Source organism: Humulus lupulus, chromosome X (assembly GCF_963169125.1).
Source record: "Humulus lupulus chromosome X, drHumLupu1.1, whole genome shotgun sequence".
Lineage (NCBI taxonomy): Eukaryota > Viridiplantae > Streptophyta > Magnoliopsida > Rosales > Cannabaceae > Humulus > Humulus lupulus.
The window spans coordinates 264,824,038-264,842,755 of NC_084802.1; the positions used below are offsets into that span (position 1 = coordinate 264,824,038).

Consider the following 18,718-nt stretch of genomic DNA (forward strand, 5'->3'; position numbering starts at 1 on the left):
ACTAGCAAGTGTAGCATATAGCCTTGTTGTTGGATAATATCTAAGCATCGTACTTCTCCTTAGTAGTTTTGGAAGTAGAGGCAGTAAGGACCTCAGGACATTCCTCAGTAAAGACACACTTGTAGTTATCACAAATCAACACAATTTTCATGCTTGATTTTCCATTTTGTATAATTATCTCCAGTAAGTTTCTCATTTGTAATTAAAGCAGTAGTAGGGTTTGTGCTAGACATTATTGCTAAATTAAATAAATAACATAAAATGTATTAAGCATATGTATTAAATATATGTAATTTCACAATAGTAAATATGATGTATAAAAGCAACAAATTTAAATAACACATAAAAACTAATTATTACTAAATCGCGATAAATTAATTTAATAATTAATGGACTAGCCTTAAGGTAGGTAAGACTAATTTCAAAATTAATTTTGAGACACTTCTCAAATTCATAAGTGAATTTTTAAAATTAACTATTTTCTCTTTTGACTTAGGAACAATCTCTCATTTGGTCAATACTAACTACTTCGCTCGAAAGCCTAGTCAACATTTGCGAGTGTGATAATTTTCAGTCAAACTTGAAATACATCATTCAATCTTATTCTTAAAAATTAAAGTTAACCTTAAAAATAACATTGTCAAAAATCTCATCGCCCATACCATGAAACATCGGTATTAACTAATAATGGAGACCATAGGAGTTATTGTTACACCTCATTCTCTCACTCGCTATTTTAGAATATGTGTTTTCTCAAAACATCCTGTGCTTTTTAAATAATTAAATTAATCCAATAAATTTACAAAATGATATTCTAATAATTACTAATCTCATTAACGATTTAAATATCTAACAAAATTTAATAAACTCCTAAATATGCCCTTAAATTATTTAGTCTATAAATGCTCTAATTATTAAAAATATCACTTGTCTAAAAAAATAATAATTATTAAATAAATTTGAAATTAACTCTTTAAAATCAATTCACCACCTTATACTAGATTCAACTAAATTTATTATATGATTCATAAAATAAATGCATATAATCAAATAGGACATTCTTAATTAAAACATGTTTTCACTCATATGAGATGCATGCTTTAATTAAATATTATGCGGGTAATATGTGTAACATCACATATTGAACACCGTCACATATTGAACACCGTTAGTTGACGGTTTGAGCTGGTGAAGAATTTTGTGAAATATTATTTCAATGAATAATATTATGTGAACGTATCTTATTTCGTGAATTTTATAGTGGTTGTGCTAATTTGATAAAGGGTTTAGGCCTATGCAAATAAAATTGGTATTGGACCAAGGGGCAAACCCTAATATTGGAAAAATCTCGGATTAGGTAAAATGAGGAATACTATGGCATAAAAATATTTTTCAACTGGGACTGTATAGTCGAGCTAGTAACTTTATGAAAATTTGATTGATGATTTAATTCCAATCTATCGGGCTTAAGAATGGAAATTCTTGCCCGAGCCTCTAAGGAATTTTGGTCAAATTGAGTAAATTACTAAAATTATGTATTATGTGACAATATTTACTTTTGGTCACATCTATTTTATTTTAGCTTGGAGATATTTAAGATCTATAAGGTAAAAATTTGGTTAAATTTGGAGAATGAAATTACCAAAGGGCCATTGAGTGCATTAGAAGGGAGTTAAAAGGGCAAGGGCATTTTAGTCATTTCCAAAGGAGGAGAGTGTGTGTGATGGGCAGCTAGGCTATGCCCTAGTATACTAAAGTGTCTATGACACCTATCCTAGGAAGAGTAAGAGGCTACCTCACCCATTGGCTAAACCTCCAATCATTCCTCTTACACCTCCAATCATTATTCTTTTATTTTAATTTTTTTTCATCAAGAATACTAAAATGGCTCTCTCCATTGTCCTCCTAAAAATCGAGAGCTCTCTCTCGCTACCCTGCATGGCTATCATTTTCTCTCCTCAAGCTTAGGCACTCACTGCCCATTGAAGGAAGGGGAGAAGCTCAAGAACACACCAAGGCAGAGTAAGTTCGAACCCTACTCCATTTTTCTCCTTTCTTCTTCTTCAAATCACAAACCCTAAGGGGTGGATATGCATGCATGTGATTCTAATGGCCATGCATGACATGGATCTTGTATTCTAGGGGTTAAAGAGAGGTGGTTCTAGGAGGATCTCAAGATTTGAAGCTTGTTGATGTTTTACTGAGAACAAAGGTAAGGATTTTACACAGAAAAAGAGCTGACTAACAACTCCCTACAGCTCTCAATGAAAGCACCAAAATGTTTACCGAGTTTTTCAGAAACGAATACAAACAAAATAATAAAAAGATAAGAACTGTAGAAGTGCAGAAATATAAATAGACAAACAGGTTTTTTACGTGGTTCAGGCGTTAACGAGCCCTAGTCCACGAGTCGATGTTATTATACTTGTAGAGAATTACAGTAAAATGGCTGGTGTATAAGACCCTCACAAACTCACAATGTTTCTCTCGGGTTCTCTTGAAGAAGATGAAGCTAGAGAGATTTTTGGCAGAGTTCTTGCTCTGTAATTTCTTGGCCTCCTCTCTATCGTAAAATGAGGAGGTCTTTATAGCTAGGATTTTGGATTAGGGTTTTACTCTGCCCCCATGAGTCTTAATTACACCAGCCGTAAATAGGGAATACAATTACCGTAGTAGCATGGCTACAAGGCTCTACGTAGGTATAATTACATGAAAATATGGGGAATGTCAAAAGGCAACTGTCTTTTCCAGGCTGTCAGCAGAACAGTAGGCGAAAAGGCACTTTTAGGCGTGCTGGGATGTGTGCGGCCTCGACCTGTCAGGCGGGATCCTGTGTCAGGTGAGTATCATTTCAACTATGCCTCCTCCGTGACTCGACCGCTTGGTCTTCTTCCGTGCGAGGCACGGAACTGTATCCGCGAAGGTAACCTGAAGTGCTTCTCCTAGAAGGACCTTCTCCGAAGGATATCCCTTCGGGAGTCCGGGAGAATTGACGAGCTTCCGGGTCACGGTTGCTTGAAAGAGTGTGCTAGACACTAAACGGGAGAGGCGAAGCCTTTCTGTTCATCCGCGAGCCCTGGTCACCCTTCGCGAAAGATTTTGATAATTCTGCTTCCCCGAGGCTATCCATCTAAACGCTATCCGGAAATCTGGATAACATTTACACCCCAAGGTCACGGAGCTTGAGAGGTCCGAGAGTTTGTACAGTCCTCCGGGTATCCTGGTTTCTAGATTAGGCGTTGGGTCACCTCCTGTGTTCCTGGAAGGGTTCCTTTTTCCCGTCTGAGTGTTAGTACGAAAAAAAAAAGAAGGAAATTTCTTCTGTTTGAACTCAAGTACTCAAGTGTGGCAAGGGCCACGCGTCATGCAGGGAATAGCTCCGTGACCAAGACGTGTGCGTGAGGTGACTGGCTGAGTATGCTTGCGTCAGGCGTCTGAGTAGTGATTTGACTGTATTTAATGGTACACCGGGCCCGAGATGGTACAATGCTGGGAAATAAATACTTTATTCCCATCCGAGGAGTCATAAATGGGACCGGCGCTTCATCCCCAGCCGTTGGATCTGATGCATGCGGTATGGGAAGATCGGGACCGTCCATTTGTGGAATTCGAAATGACTTCGTTCCTGTTATAAAAATGAGGGAACGGACCCTTCTTCCTCTTTACGCTTTCAAATTCTCGAGCTTTCAGATTCTCAGATTCCCAAATCTTCGAACTCTCAAGCTTCCAAGCTTCCTTTCCTTCGAATTCGCCACTTCTTTTGGTAAGGAATCCAGAAACTTTTCTTTCGATTTGGCAGTAGGTTTGCTCGCCGAAGTTCTAGGTTTGAATCGTTGCTTGTCTTTGCAGCCTTTACTTCACGTGTTCGTGCGGTGCAGTGACCCGGTTACTCCCTCAATCTTCAACTATCCGAACACCAGTAAGTATTTTTACTTTGCTTTTTCCTTCTACGCCTCAGATTGTTGGTAGTTGTTAGGGTTGAGATTTCTGCCGGAGTCATCTTTATGCATGCGTGAGTAGGGCTTTGATAGGCATGTGACTGATGTGAGTCAATAAGTCATCTCTTTGCATGCTTTGACAATTTTCTTTTGGAAAGTTGTTTCTCGTCTGCTTGTGCTGTTCTGGTTTGTTATTTTAGGGCATAAGCGTGAACGCCTTTAGGGTGTCTTCCCCTGGGAAAACACTTCCCTCGGCGGGCTTAGGCTCGAAGTTTGAATCTGATTCCTTGCTGTCCTCCGGGTGCCATGGTGCCAGCCCCTCGGCAAGCTCGGTGGGAGCCTCTCCAAGCAGTTTTCGGGGAGGGTCTCCCCGACGCCTTTAATACCGTTAGGGTATGACAAGGGTGCTGACTGCTTGGAGTGTTTTCTTCTTTGTTTCTTTTGCTCAGTGACGAACACCTCAAAGGAACAAATCATCGCTGTGGTAGAGGCTGAATCTGCCTAGGAGCAAGGTTCCCCTGTTGCCGGCGCAAAAGGGAAAGCAAAAACTAAGGTGGCCGCGGCTAGCCCACCGACTATCAACAGTTCCATCTGGGAGATGGACCAGAAGCTGAACCTGTTCAGGAACTACGGCATGCTGGAGCTGTATTCCTCAGAGGCAGGCCTGAAGAACATCCCAGGCCTGATGTGGCACCGTCTGTCGGTGCTGGGTGAGTCTGCTAGTCAGAGTCACGAGGGTTTTGGTGCCTGGAGCTGGGCACACATAGTGTGTGGGGCACACTTGCCCCTAAGAAGTTATTTTGCCAACTTCTGCGTGAAGGCGGGGATTGCCCCCTTCCAGTTGATTCCCCCCAGCTACAAGCTTCTAGCGGGGTGGTATATCTTTTGCAAGTCCCGGGACCTGGAGGCCCCTACCCCGGAGGAGGTGCTATACTTCTATGGGCTGAAGTCTCAGCCCATGAGAGGTCATGCAGACAAGGTGGGGTTTTATAGGCTGGAGAGGTATCCGGACGTGATGTGTCCCACATGTCATACCGTGAGGGTTCCAGATCTCCGGGAGTACTGGTTCCTGACGACTGGCTTCCCATTGAAGAAGGTGCCAGCCCTATCTTTGGACTTCAAAGTCCCTGGTAAGTGCTCCTTCCTCTCTTTGTTAACTTTGTTTCTTTACGTTTGGTGTGCCTTCCGGGAGGATCTCTAATACTCGTGTTTGGATTTTGCAGAAGCCGTCCCGCGGACACCTCGCTGTGCGGAGATGATAAGGAGGTCAAACTTCTACGAGGGGCTCTCGGAGGAAGAGCTGAAGGTGGAAGGGCTTGTGACCACTGAATCTTTGAGGGAGTATGGGCTACTCGCCTCTTTCCAAAATATTGAGCCAGTGAGTGGCAGGGGGCAAAGTCAGGTGTCAGCTGACGTCCGGGAGCAGATTGCCCTGAAGCTATCCAAGGTGATCTGCCAGGCGGCCCAGGACGAGAATAATTTATCCCCCAGTTGGGCGGAGAGGTTCCCCGACCCCCAGTCGGAGGAAGAAGAAATCGAGGCTCGCCACGTCGCAGCTTACCCCAATGAAGGGACTCCGGGAGCTGGTACCTCTGGGAAAGGTAAGACTAGCTTTCGATTGATCCACACCCCCAGCCTGTCTGAGGTTTCCCGGACTTCTCAGGTGGGGTTCGATCCCCGCTTCCTTAGGCTAGATCCGCGTAGGATACCCTTTGACCAATATTGCGATAGGGTAGATGAGCTCCTCGGGTGTTTGAGTGACGGTAGTCTGCCAGAAGGTGTCACCATGATTGACCCTTCTTCCCTCAGCATGTCATTCCTGGACTTCAAGGAGTACGGGAGCTTCCTGGAGTAGGAAGCGGTGTCTTGTTTTTCTCGGGGAAGGCCATCCACGTTTCTCATGCATGGTCGTCCCTTTCAAACTTTTCTCTTTTTTGCTTCTAGTTCCCTGCTGGTGGACTTGTTTGTGCTTTTATGTTGTTGCTTGTTTTGTTTTCTGCTTATCTTTTTTCACATCGCTTGCTGGTTGGTTAACCTTGCTTCGTACATTTCTTGCAGAACATCCCGAAGCAAAGATGTTGGGGAGAGCTACCTCACTTATCCAGAAGGTTGCCACCAGCCAAGACCCGTCCAAGGGGAAAGGACGAAAGGCCGAAGCTGGTAGGGGAGGTAAAGCTGCCAACCTCCAGTCCTTTCCCTACAGCTCTCAATGAAAGCACCAAAATGTTTACCGAGTTTTTCAGAAACGAATACAAACAAAATAATAAAAAGATAAGAACTGTAGAAGTGCAGAAATATAAATAGACAAACAGGTTTTTTACGTGGTTCAGGCGTTAACGAGCCCTAGTCCACGAGTCGATGTTCTGCAGCTTCGGCCCTACCAGCGTTAAAGCTGCCAACCTCCCCTACCAGCTTCGGCCTTTCGTCCTTTCCCCTTGGACGGGTCTTGGCTGGTGGCGACCTTCTGGATAAGTGAGGTAGCTCTCCCCAACATCTTTGCTTTGGGATGTTCTGCAAGAAATGTACGAAGCAAGGTTAACCAACCAGCAAGCGATGTGAAAAAAGATAAGCAGAAAACAAAATAAGCAACAACATAAAAGCACAAACAAGTCCACCAGCAGGGAACTAGAAGCAAAAAAGAGAAAAGTTTGAAAGGGACGACCATGCACGAGAAACGTGGATGGCCTTCCCCGAGCAAAACAAGACACCGCTTCCTGCTCCAGGAAGCTCCCGTACTCCTTGAAGTCCGGGAATGACATGCTGAGGGAAGAAGGGTCAACCATGGTGACACCTTCTGGCAGACTACCGTCACTCAAACACCCGAGGAGCTCATCTACCCTATCGCAATATTGGTCAAAGGGTATCCTACGCGGATCTAGCCTAAGGAAGCGGGGATCGAACCCCACCTGAGAAGTCCGGGAAACCTCAGACAGGCTGGGGGTGTGGATCAATCGAAAGCTAGTCTTACCTTTCCCAGAGGTACCAGCTCCCAGAGTCCCTTCATTGGGGTAAGCTGCGGCGTGGCGAGCCTCGATTTCTTCTTCCTCCGACTGGGAGTTGGGGAACCTCTCCGCCCAACTGGGGGATAAATTATTCTCGTCCTGGGCCGCCTAGCAGATCACCTTGGACAGCTTCAGGGCAATCTGCTCCCGGACGTCAGCTGACACCTGACTTTGCCCCCTGCCACTCACTGGCTCAATATTTTGGAAAGAGGCGAGTAGCCCATATTCCCTCAAAGATTCGGTGGTCACAAGCCCTTCCACCTTCAGCTCTTCCTCCGAGAGCCCCTCGTAGAAGTTTGACCTCCTTATCATCTCCGCACAGCGAGGTGTCCGCAGGACGACTTCTGCAAAATCCAAACACGAGTATTAGAGATCCTCCCGGAAGGCACACCAAACGTAAAGAAACAAAGTTAACAAGGAGAGGAAGGAGCACTTACCAGGGACTTTGAAGTCCAAAGATAGGGCTGGCACCTTCTTCAATGGGAAGCCAGTCGTCAGGAACCAGTACTCCCGGAGATCTGGAACCCTCACGGTATGACATGTGGGACACATCACGTCCGGATACCTCTCCAGCCTATAAAACCCCACCTTGTCTGCATGACCTCTCATGGGCTGAGACTTCAGCCCATAGAAGTATAGCACCTCCTCCGGGGTAGGGGCCTCCAGGTCCCGGGACTTGCAAAAGATATACCACCCCGCTAGAAGCTTGTAGCTGGGGGGAATCAACTTGAAGGGGGCAATCCCCGCCTTCACGCATAAGTTGGCAAAATAACTTCTTAGGGGCAAGTGTGCCCCACACACTATGTGTGCCCAGCTCCAGGCACCAAAACCCTCGTGACTCTGACTAGCAGACTCACCCAGCACCGACAGACGGTGCCACATCAGGCCTGGGATGTTCTTCAGGCCTTCCTCTGAGGAATACAGCTCCAGCATGCCGTAGTTCCTGAACAGGTTTAGCTTCTAGTCCATCTCCCAGATGGAACTGTTGATAGTCGGTGGGCTAGCCGCGGCCACCTTAGTTTTTGCTTTCCCTTTTGCGCCGGCAACAGGGGAACCTTGCTCCTGGGCAGATTCAGCCTCTACCACAGCGATGATTTGTTCCTTTGAGGTGTTCGTCACTGAGCAAAAGAAACAAAGAAGAAAACACTCCAAGAAGTCAGCACCCTTGTCATACCCTAACGGTATTAAAGGCGTCGGGGAGACCCTCCCCGAAAACTGCTTGGAGAGGCTCCCACCGAGCTTGCCGAGGGGCTGGCACCATGCCACCCGGAGGACAGCAAGGAATCAGATTCAAACTTCGAGCCTAAGCCCGCCGAGAGAAGTGTTTTCCCAGGGGAAGACACCCTAAAGGCGTTCACGCTTATGCCCTAAAATAACAAACCAGAACAGCACAAGCAGACGAGAAACAACTTTCCAAAAGCAAATCGTCAAAGCATGCAAAGAGATGACTTATTGACTCACATCAGTCACATGCCTATCAAAGCCCTACTCACGCATGCATAAAGATGACTCCGGCAGAAATCTCAACCCTAACAACTACCAACAATCTGAGGCGTAGAAGGAAAAAGCAAAGTAAAAATACTTACTGGTGTTCGGATAGTTGAAGATTGAGGGAGTAACCGGGTCACTGCACCGCACGAACACGTGAAGTAAAGGCTGCAAAGACAAGCAACGATTCAAACCTAGAACTTCGGCGAGCAAACCTACTGCCAAATCGAAAGAAAAGTTTCTGGATTCCTTACCAAAAGAAGTGGCGAATTCGATGGAAAGGAAGCTTGGAAGCTTGAGAGTTCGAAGATTAGGGAATCTGAAAGCTTGAGAATTTGAAAGCGTAAAGAGGAAGAAGGGTCCGTTCCCTCGTTTTTATAACAGGAACGAAGTCATTTCGAATTCCACAAATGGACGGTCCCGATCTTCCCATACCGCATGCATCAGATCCAACGGCTGGGGATGAAGTGCCGGTCCCATTTATGACTCCTCGGATGGGAATAAAGTATTTATTTCCCATCATTGTACCATCTCGGGCCCGGTGTACCATTAAATACAGTCAAATCACTACTCAGACGCCTGACGCACGCATACTCAGCCAGTCACCTCACGCACAAGTCTTGGTCACAGAGCTATTCCCTGCATGACGCGTGGCCCTTGCCACACTTGAGTACTTGAGTTCAAACAGAAGAAATTTCCTTCTTTTTTTTTTCGTACTAACACTCAGACGGGAAAAAGGAACCCTTCCAGGAACACAGGAGGTGACCCCACGCCTAATCTAGAAACCAGGATACCCGGAGGACTGTAAAAACTCCCGGACCTCTCAAGCTCCGTGACCTTGGGGGGTAAATGTTATCCAGATTTCCGGATAGCGTTTAGATGGATAGCCTCGGGGAAGCAGAATTATCAAAATCTTTCGCGAAGGGTGACCAGGGCTCGCGGATGAACAGAAAGGCTTCGCCTATCCTGTTTAGTGTCTAGCACACTCTTTCAAGCAACCGTGACCCGGAAGCTCGTCAATTCTCCCGGACTCCCGAAGGGATATCCTTCGGAGAAGGTCCTTCTAGGAGAAGCACTTCAGGTTACCTTCGCGGATACAGTTCCGTGCCTCGCATGGAAGAAGACCAAGCGGTCGAGTCACGGAGGAGGCATAGTTGAAATGATACTCACCTGACACAGGATCCCGCCTGACAGGTCGAGGCCGCACACATCCCAGCACGCCTAAAAGTGCCTTTTCGCCTACTGTTCTGCTGACAGCCTGGAAAAGACAGTTGCCTTTTGACATTCCCCATATTTTCATGTAATTATACCTACGTAGAGCCTTGTAGCCATGCTACTACGGTAATTGTATTCCTTATTTACGGCTGGTGTAATTAAGACTCATGGGGGCAGAGTAAAATCCTAATCCAAAATCCTAGCTATAAAGACCTCCTCATTTTACGATAGAGGGGAGGCCAAGAAATTACAGAGCAAGAACTCTGCCAAAAATCTCTCTAGCTTCATCTTCTTCAAGAGAACCCGAGAGAAACATTGTGAGTTTGTGAGGATCTTATACACCAGCCATTTTACTGTAATTCTCTACAAGTATAATAACATCGACTCGTGGACTAGGGCTCGTTAACGCCTGAACCACGTAAAAAACATGTTTGTCTATTTATATTTCTGCACTTCTACAGTTCTTATCTTTTTATTATTTTGTTTGTATTCATTTCCGAAAAACTCGGTAAACAAGTAGTCACTACACCAAACACCCATTACCATAACACATGATTATAATACTATTTAAAAAGAGTTATTGAATATATAAAGTTAATGACTAAAGTCACACGCGCGGCAAGTTAAAAAAAAAGCAGCAAGTGAAAAAAAAAAAAGGCAAATTTTCCTTCTCATTTTCCCTATCTCGGACCGAAGTCATCTCTTTCTCTCTCTATCACAGTCTTCATCTCTTTCTCATTTTCCCTATCTAGGACCGAAGTCTTCATCTCTTTCTCTCTGTCAACCATCTCTTTCTCTCTGTCTCATTTTCCCTAGCTCGGACCGAACCATTGAAATAGGTGTGGTCTGAATTCCATCTTCGATATTGGAGGAGACCATGATAGCAGCAGTGTTGTTCAGTCATAGATAGAAATGGCCTTTTCAGATGGGGGACACTCCCGCTTACAAGCAGTACGTCGTCGGCTTACTCGCTGGAGTTTCCACCGTCGCCATTGGCCATCCCTTTGACACCGTAAAGGTAATCTCTCATCTTATTCTCGTTGGATTATGTGAAATTTTCATGGGTTTAGCTTGTAATTTAACATATTTTTGTTTGATTGCACTCTTAGTGATATTGATAGGACTTGGGGTTCAAAACCCAGAAACCAACTTTTTTTTCTTTCAATGAATCTAGGCCCTATCATGGAGAATTAAAAGCATCAAAGTTTAGAGCAAATGCCTTAGAAAACCATATGACTGGGTTTCCCTGCTAATCGTTTTTTAAAAACTTTTGGGATGAGATTGAGATAACATAAGTATTAACCAATAACATCTTACAAGATTATCTCAATGAACTGATAATGAATTTAAAGTTTGTATATTGCCTTATTGGTTATACTTTCGTGTTTTTGATTCCTCTGATCTATGTGTATATTTATTGAGTGTGTTAAACTTTTGTTTGTTTATTAGGTGAAGCTGCAAAAACACAATACTGCTTATGGGGGAGCTATCATCAGTTTTGTATTATGGGGGAGCTATTCTCACAAAGGGAAGTACGCAGAGTAGTGCTCCACAACCCCATGTAATAATTCCATTTGCTGCTTATCGGGGAGCTATCATTAGATTTGTATTATGTCCATCAAAGTTAATTAAGGTAGATAGAAATGGGAGAGCTTTGGATTTCACAGTTGCTTCTTGTGGTTTGCTTACTGTGCCTATCTCTCTAGTGTAGGATGCAAGTTCAAGGAACTGATTCTTTGGTTCCATTAACTAGCAGATATATCAAATTGAGGATAATGAAATTAGAAACAACTGTTCCACCATGCCAGTGACATCAACTGTTCAAACACCACTGTTGTTTAGAGGAACCCTTAAAGAATATCAGCTAAAAGGTCTTCAGTGGCTGGTCAATTGCTATGAGCAGGTTGATAAATGCAACATATATTTAAATTATACATATAATTTCTCCTTTTTTTTTCTTCTTTTTTCGACTGTTTATTTGGGAAGTTTTGTCATTTGTAGGGTTTGAATGGCATTCTTGCTGATGAGGTGGGCCTCGGAAAAACCATTCAGGCTACGGCATTTTTGGCTCATCTAGCGGAAGTAATTACTTAGCTTGGTGTCTGGCTTTTCTTTGGTGTAACTTGGGATTCTAACTTTAATTTTTTAAATTTCTATTTTTAATTCAGGATAAAATTATATGGGGACCTTTTCTTGTTGTTGCTCCTGCATCTGTATTGAACAACTGGGCAGATGAAATTACCCATTTTTGCCCTGACTTGAAAACTCTTCCATATTGGGGTGGGCTTCAGGACCGTATAGTTCTGAGGAAAAAAATCAACCCGAAGACACTATACCACAGGTAAGCATCTTTAGTTCTGTTGTATTTTCTAAGATCATTGGTGATTTGGTAAAAGAAGCATTTTGGCTTTCATTTGTCTTCTTCTATCCTATTTGCATTTTAATTTCTAGGGAATTAAGCTCATTGAAGAAGAGAAGGTGGTCTCAGAACGGTTACTACGAGGACGAGGACAATTACTACAACAGAGACATTACAGAGGAGAGATATAGATCAATGCTTGGAGATTACATTCAGAAGTACAAGAGGAGGCTCAAGGACTCCTCAGCCAGTCACTTCATTCAAAATTGAAGTCGCTTGCTGCTTCTAACTCAGCTCAGAATTTCAGTCTCAAAGTTTCTGATGTTGGGTTGCATTCTTCCATCCCAGATGGGGCAGCCGGAAATATAAAACGGTCTATTTTGTCTGAGGGTGGTGTTTTACAGGTCTACTATGTTAAAGTTCTAGAGAAAGGCGATACATATGAGGTTTTTATCTCCTTCACTTTTGAATGTTTGTTTTCTTTAGGAACTTCCGTAGGAAGTTTTGGTTTTTACTTTGTGAGATCTTGGTTTATTACTCAGGATTTCCAAACATGATCCACCTTATGTTGTCTTAGATCTTAGCGAAATTACTGTTTTGGGTGTTTGAATGCTCAGGGTGAATTGGATCTAGTTTCGAAATAATTTCTATTCAAATCTCCATTCTTGTCAGGCCTAACTTTTTCTTGGTGAATTTTGTTGTACCTCGCCGGGGTGGTGATAATATTGTATACGAATTTCTATGAGACATTAGAGATCGATAGTGAAATGGGATCACAAGTTTATTAAAATTAGTATCTTTTGTAGACTTAAATCCTAATACATATGTGAAGTTTTTCATTCCCTGATTCGAAATATTTCCACTACTGTGTATTTAGCATGCATTGGTGTGCCTATAAGAGTATGTGATTTGATTATCAACAGTCGAATGACGACGTTGGGTTGCATGATGATACTCCATATTTTGTTGATTTTGGCAATTGTGTTAATGTCTTAAGTTCACCAAATTTCTGCATTTTAGGAGCTGGATACAATCTCTATTTTGGTCGTGCTTGTTTGTTTTTATATCTCGACATAACAAGATGGTAAGAGTTTTCTCTTCCCATTATTCCTTTGTTCAAAGTTGGGTTTTAATGTTTGATTATTTATTTATTTACTACTACTATTATCATTATTATGGATTTGAGTTATAGCATCAGTAAGTAGTCCATTTCGCGTTTGGAGACATGCAATGAAAATAAGCATGCATTAATAATTTTGAGTGATTGAAATGGTTAAATGCTTGTAAATATTACCAAGTATTTTGCTTTTTCAAAATTTGACATTTATAATTTTTTTAAAATTACATTTATCTTGCTGCAAATATATATATATATATAAATATGTATTACATTTATCTGTTTTATTGCTTATCAATCATCTTCACTTTCTACGTAGGTTGTTCTTGTTGCTTCCATCGTAACCAAGTCTGGGAAAGGTATGTATTTGTTTGTCTTACATTTTTTTTATTTAATTTATTTATCAGTAATATTTGAGTTTTGAGTTTGTCAGTTTCAAAATTTCATGTAATTACATAGGGCTGAACAAGAGAGAATACTTTTATTGTAATTGCAAAACTCATGTCTTGTTCAGTTGCTACTGTGCTGTCTCGTGTACAGTTCAATTGCTAAATGTCTAAACTACCCTAGGAATGTTATATTATGGGTTAAGATGATGATAATGAAACAACCACTTCGATGTAAAACTGGATTTTATAATGAAGTTTTGTTTAGATTTTTATTATTTTTATGTTAGCTACCTAAAAGAATGCAATTGTGGAAAGAGTTTATCGTGGATATAGGCCATATTTTATAGGCAGATCAGAAGATTGATTGACAGGAACTGGTAAAGTACATTGTTCATGGAGGTTTCTGGTAGCTCATAAGTCTTTAAACTCTGCTTTCTCACATAGTAAAGTTATTTTGTAGCAACAACTCCAGAATGGATTTTTTTTGTTTTTGTTTTGGGTAAAATGGGATAGGAATGTGAATGTGAATGAAACTTTTAGAATAATGGTGCACCTCTTGGCATTGTCTAAACCTTTGTCTTTATTTATTTATTTTTTTTCTACACCTTCTCCTTTTCTTTCTTGCATATAAAATCCTTGCAGTAATTTCTTTGATTTTAAGGGCAAGCACCATTTTTACATATAATTTTTCACTGTCCTCAAGTACCTGGCATTGTTATTTATTTTCATCTGTACATGAGTAAAATGTTGTTAAGTTTCATTCTATAAGTGATTAGGAGTTCTAATTGGTGGTTTTATTTCTTACTTTGGCAGTACTTGTTTCTAGACAATTTGTGGACATGTCTTGCATAAGAATAGAAGGTCTTCTTGCAGCTTTCCCAAAGTTGATAGGCACTGGAAAACAACATACATATTTTTAGACAGAAAATGTTCGCTATGTTTACCAGCCTATTGAAGCTTTGTACTTGCTACTTGTTACAAACAAACAGAGCAATATTCTGGAAGATTTGGAGACACTGCGACTGCTGTCAAAGCTTGTATCTTTTTTTTAAAACGGTTTATGATTTTTATCACATTGTCCACACAAAAGCCATTTTTTTACATGTTTCTATGTTGAGTTTATTATGAAATGTTTTAGCATGTGTATTCTTCTCTGCCCTTTTTCTCTCTCTATTAAAAAAATATTATATCACATGAATAACTTGGCAACTTTCCCCCTTTACCATAGATATTTTTTGTTCTACCTTTTGTCAATTATTCTTAGCATGTATGTTCTAATTTCTATGAAAAGGGCATGAGAGATGTATTATTAGGCAAGAGCACTAAGACTGTTTCCACTTCTTTTGGTCTACTCCACTTTTGTTAAGTGTGAACTTAAATTCATGTGCACCATTAGCTCACTTTGCAAAATAAGAAATCATTTTTCTGTATTGGCATGTTGAAGCCTTTACGAAAATGTCAACAACTTCATTTTCCTCACAAATCTCTTAGTTAGGAAAAGTATGACATTGGGGTCTTGGTTAACCCTGAAAATTTCCAGCTGAGCCTTCTGCCATGTATACCTCACTATGGTGTTTCTTTTGGTCTTATTTATTCAATTTTTTCCCCTATTTTTTTTTCAGTCTTTTGTATAGTATATCCATTTTACAATTTGAATGGGTTCTATTTCCATCAAATTGCTATCTAAATAAGTAGGTGGAAATATCTGTATAAGTTTATTCCTTAACTAGCTTTAGGTGCCGGAGTATTCTATGTCTCTAGATGAAGAGGGTGTTTGCAGGACTGCTTTTGAGCTGATTTTTGCTTTTGACGAGGTCATCTCTCTTGGACACAAGGAAAATGTAACTGCAGCTCAGGTTAAACAGTACTGTGAAATGGAGAGTCACGAAGAGAAGCTGCACAAACTTGTAATGCAGAGCAAGATTAATGAGACGAAAGATGTCATGAAACGTAAAGCTAGTGAGATTGACAAAAGCAAGGTACTGTACGAGGCTTCTGAAATGGCCTATTCAGTAGTTTTATTCATTGTATAATTTCCTTCATTTGTATGTTATATCAACATTGCGCATCATCATATCATTTGCAGATTGAAAAGAATAGGGGTGATAAGGGAGGGTTTATGTCAATGGGCTCAGGAAGAATAGAGAGCAGCTTTAGTGAGATGAGCATTTCAAATACTGGAAGCGGTTTTGGGAGTGGTTCTGGTTTTGGATTGAACATTGAGATCAATCCATTTTCTATCAAGTCTAAAGGTTTGTTCATGCTCTTTAATATTGAATTTGATGTGTAATGCTGGTACTTGTTTCAACTTTACTTTCAGTTCTTTCAAAATAATTCAGCAGTACTTAATTATACTCTTTGAACTGGTCAGTTCATTTAAGATTCAATTTTGAGAGCGTGCTTCGTTAAGTTCTTTTTTGGTTGTCTTGTGACGAATATCAAATCTATTCCATCTCTTCCAACACCATTGGTATAATTGTATATTCTATATTAACAAGGTTCAGGTCGTCAACCTTCGGCTGCCAATGCTCCTCCGAAAGGTCTTGGTATGCAGTTAGGGAAATCACAAAGGACTAACCAATTCTTGGAGTCTTTGAAAGCAGAAGGGGAGGTTATCCTTGAAGATGTGCAGCCAAAAGCAGGCCAATCTAGATCATCTGCCCCACCTTTAACTGATCCCGTCACTTTGGCTGTTGAGGAGAAACTAAATGTAACACTGAAACGAGATGGTGGTGTCAGTAACTTTGATGTTCAGGGAACACTGTCACTGCAAATTCTAAATGCAGAAGATGGGCAAATCCAAGCTCAGGTAATGTAGTTCAAGATACTTTCTACTTGTAATCCTTGTGATAGTTTAATTTTAAGATGAGATATAATGTATGTGATGACATAGTAGGTAAGCTTAGACCTTGTCTTAATGTGTCATCAGGCTAGGAAACTAGTAATAATGTTTCTTCAGTGAGTCAACAGGAGGCCTCCTGTCTTTGTGTTTGATAATTGACTTCCAAGGTTGTCCTTCAACTATCCTGCTTTAGTTTGTCTTGTTATAATTGTGCTATGATTGCCAGGAAGATTTGATACGCTGAACAGACTAAGAACATCTTAAGTAATTTAGTTGCTGCTGTTGACAATTTATCGTATCTTCGAGCACTGATCTGTAGACTTATCTCAGTTTTTGGTTCAAAGTTTTGATTTTGAATTTTTCTTGCAAACGTTTCATCAGGGTATCAGTATAATTTCGATTTTAGTCACCATAATTGCTTAATATGGTTTTTTTTTCTGGGTTATTGATCTCTTTTGTAATTCAAGTTAATTTTATTGCCTCTAAACTTATATTTATGTGAATTTCCATTTATTAATGCAGCATTTTGATTCATATCTTGTTAATGAATTTTCATAATTTAATCCGATAAAAATCAATTTTTTAGTTGGAGTTTATACTGCTTTTATTCATGTTGTTTCTGATAGATTTTAGTAAATTCTCTTACATGGTTAAATTGTGTCTACTTACTGCATAGTCAATGCATTACTTCATAAGACCACTCAAGATAGTTTTATATGTAGTTAAGGAGTCTAATTAGTTAGCATCAGGATTAGGACTCCTAGTGAGACTAATTAGGCTCTTGGGCTTTCATTACAATTTTCAACCTTTATTTTTAATACTTGTGCTCTATAACTGTAAATTTTCTATATATAGGGAGCTTTGGAAGACGAACTATCTGCAGCAGAGAGCCAGCAAAAACCATAGACACAGTATTAAGATGGTAAGCTAAAGCTTTACTACATATTTTGAGTTCTTTCTTCATTGAATTAAATCTGGTATTTTTATATGTATAAATATGTATATATATTTATATATGTATATTCTACCTAAAGACCCCTTTTTTTGTGGTCAATCTTTTCTAACTGGTTTGTTGAATTAATTCGAGTTCTGTAGCTATTAGAAACAATGGTAAAGAACTGTGGGGATTATAGTAACATCTGATTATTGAGACAATATTATTATTTTATAGAAGTAAATATTCAATTAGGTTTAAATTGCATAATTATTATGTTTGTTAAAGGTGCCTTTATTTAAAGTGCAATACCGATAAAATGGATATTTGGAAGACTTTTTGATGTTCCATTTGGCCATTCCTCACTGTTAAATATAGCTGCTAGTATCATGCTTGTTTATTACATCATTTTTTGTGAGTAGTGCCTTTTTCTTGATTTAAATCCTTAATTTGTTTTGGTTAATGATGGCTAATTATCTATTGTGGTACAGGAGCAAATGCGAGATTTGGCAGGGTTTGTCGAGACAAAACAACAGCTCTTGTCTCTAAAATCAAATCATCGTATGAATTGGATCGGCTTTGCTGTTGCTCATCATTTAAACTCAAAGTACGAATTTGACCTTATTTATTGATCCTTTATTTATATATATTTATATATTTATCTTTTCAGTGGCCATCATTTACAGTGACAAACCTAAATTGTTTTTCTTGTTGGTCCCACTTACTAATATTACTCAAATACTTAATGTTTGATATAAACAACCAAGAAGTTTCCAAACTTATGTTCTCTCATTCATAATTCAAATTGATTTGTGCTTTAAACACAACTGGAAATTTCTAGACTATAGACTGTAGATCTATGAATTCATATTTTCAAACAGTGGTTTTGACATTGGTCATGCCATTGCTGTTAATTTTTTGCTAATAGCTGTCATGGTTCATGCAGCTGTTCTCAGTAAAAAATTACACTTGTAATTCATGTTCTGAATTTATTGTCAAAAAGTCTGTTACATAGTGTGATGTAAGCTGAACCTTTTAAAAATCTAGACCAAATAAATCATGTGGAAGTTAATACAGTCCATCCGTTTCTTTTAGAAAATGTTATTCCTCTCTTTTGTACATGTGTTTAAGTATTATATATATATATATACAAACAATACTTTTTTTTTCTTTCTATACAACATATGTAAATATGTAAGAATAGTTCCTCTTTACATTTTCAGTGGATAAATTCTTCATGGTTGTGTGTTTAGGTTATTAAATTTGAGTATAAGTTTTGGTCTATTAAATTTTATTTTTTCTTATTAGTGCTTTAAAAGCAGTTGAAATTCTGGAAGCATATGAAGGGACACTAGAAGATGATTTTCCTCCTGATAATGAACGTTGTGAACATGGGGAAATGCTTTTGTATAAAGTATTCTAAGTGGTATCTTC

General features: G+C 40.0%; 1 pseudogene; it reads left to right on the forward strand.

Annotated features, from left to right (window-relative positions):
• Positions 1-13,026: 13,026 nt before the first annotated feature.
• Positions 13,027-17,256, forward strand: LOC133806951 (coatomer subunit delta-1-like; annotated as a pseudogene).
• The last annotated feature ends 1,462 nt before the right edge of the window (positions 17,257-18,718 follow it).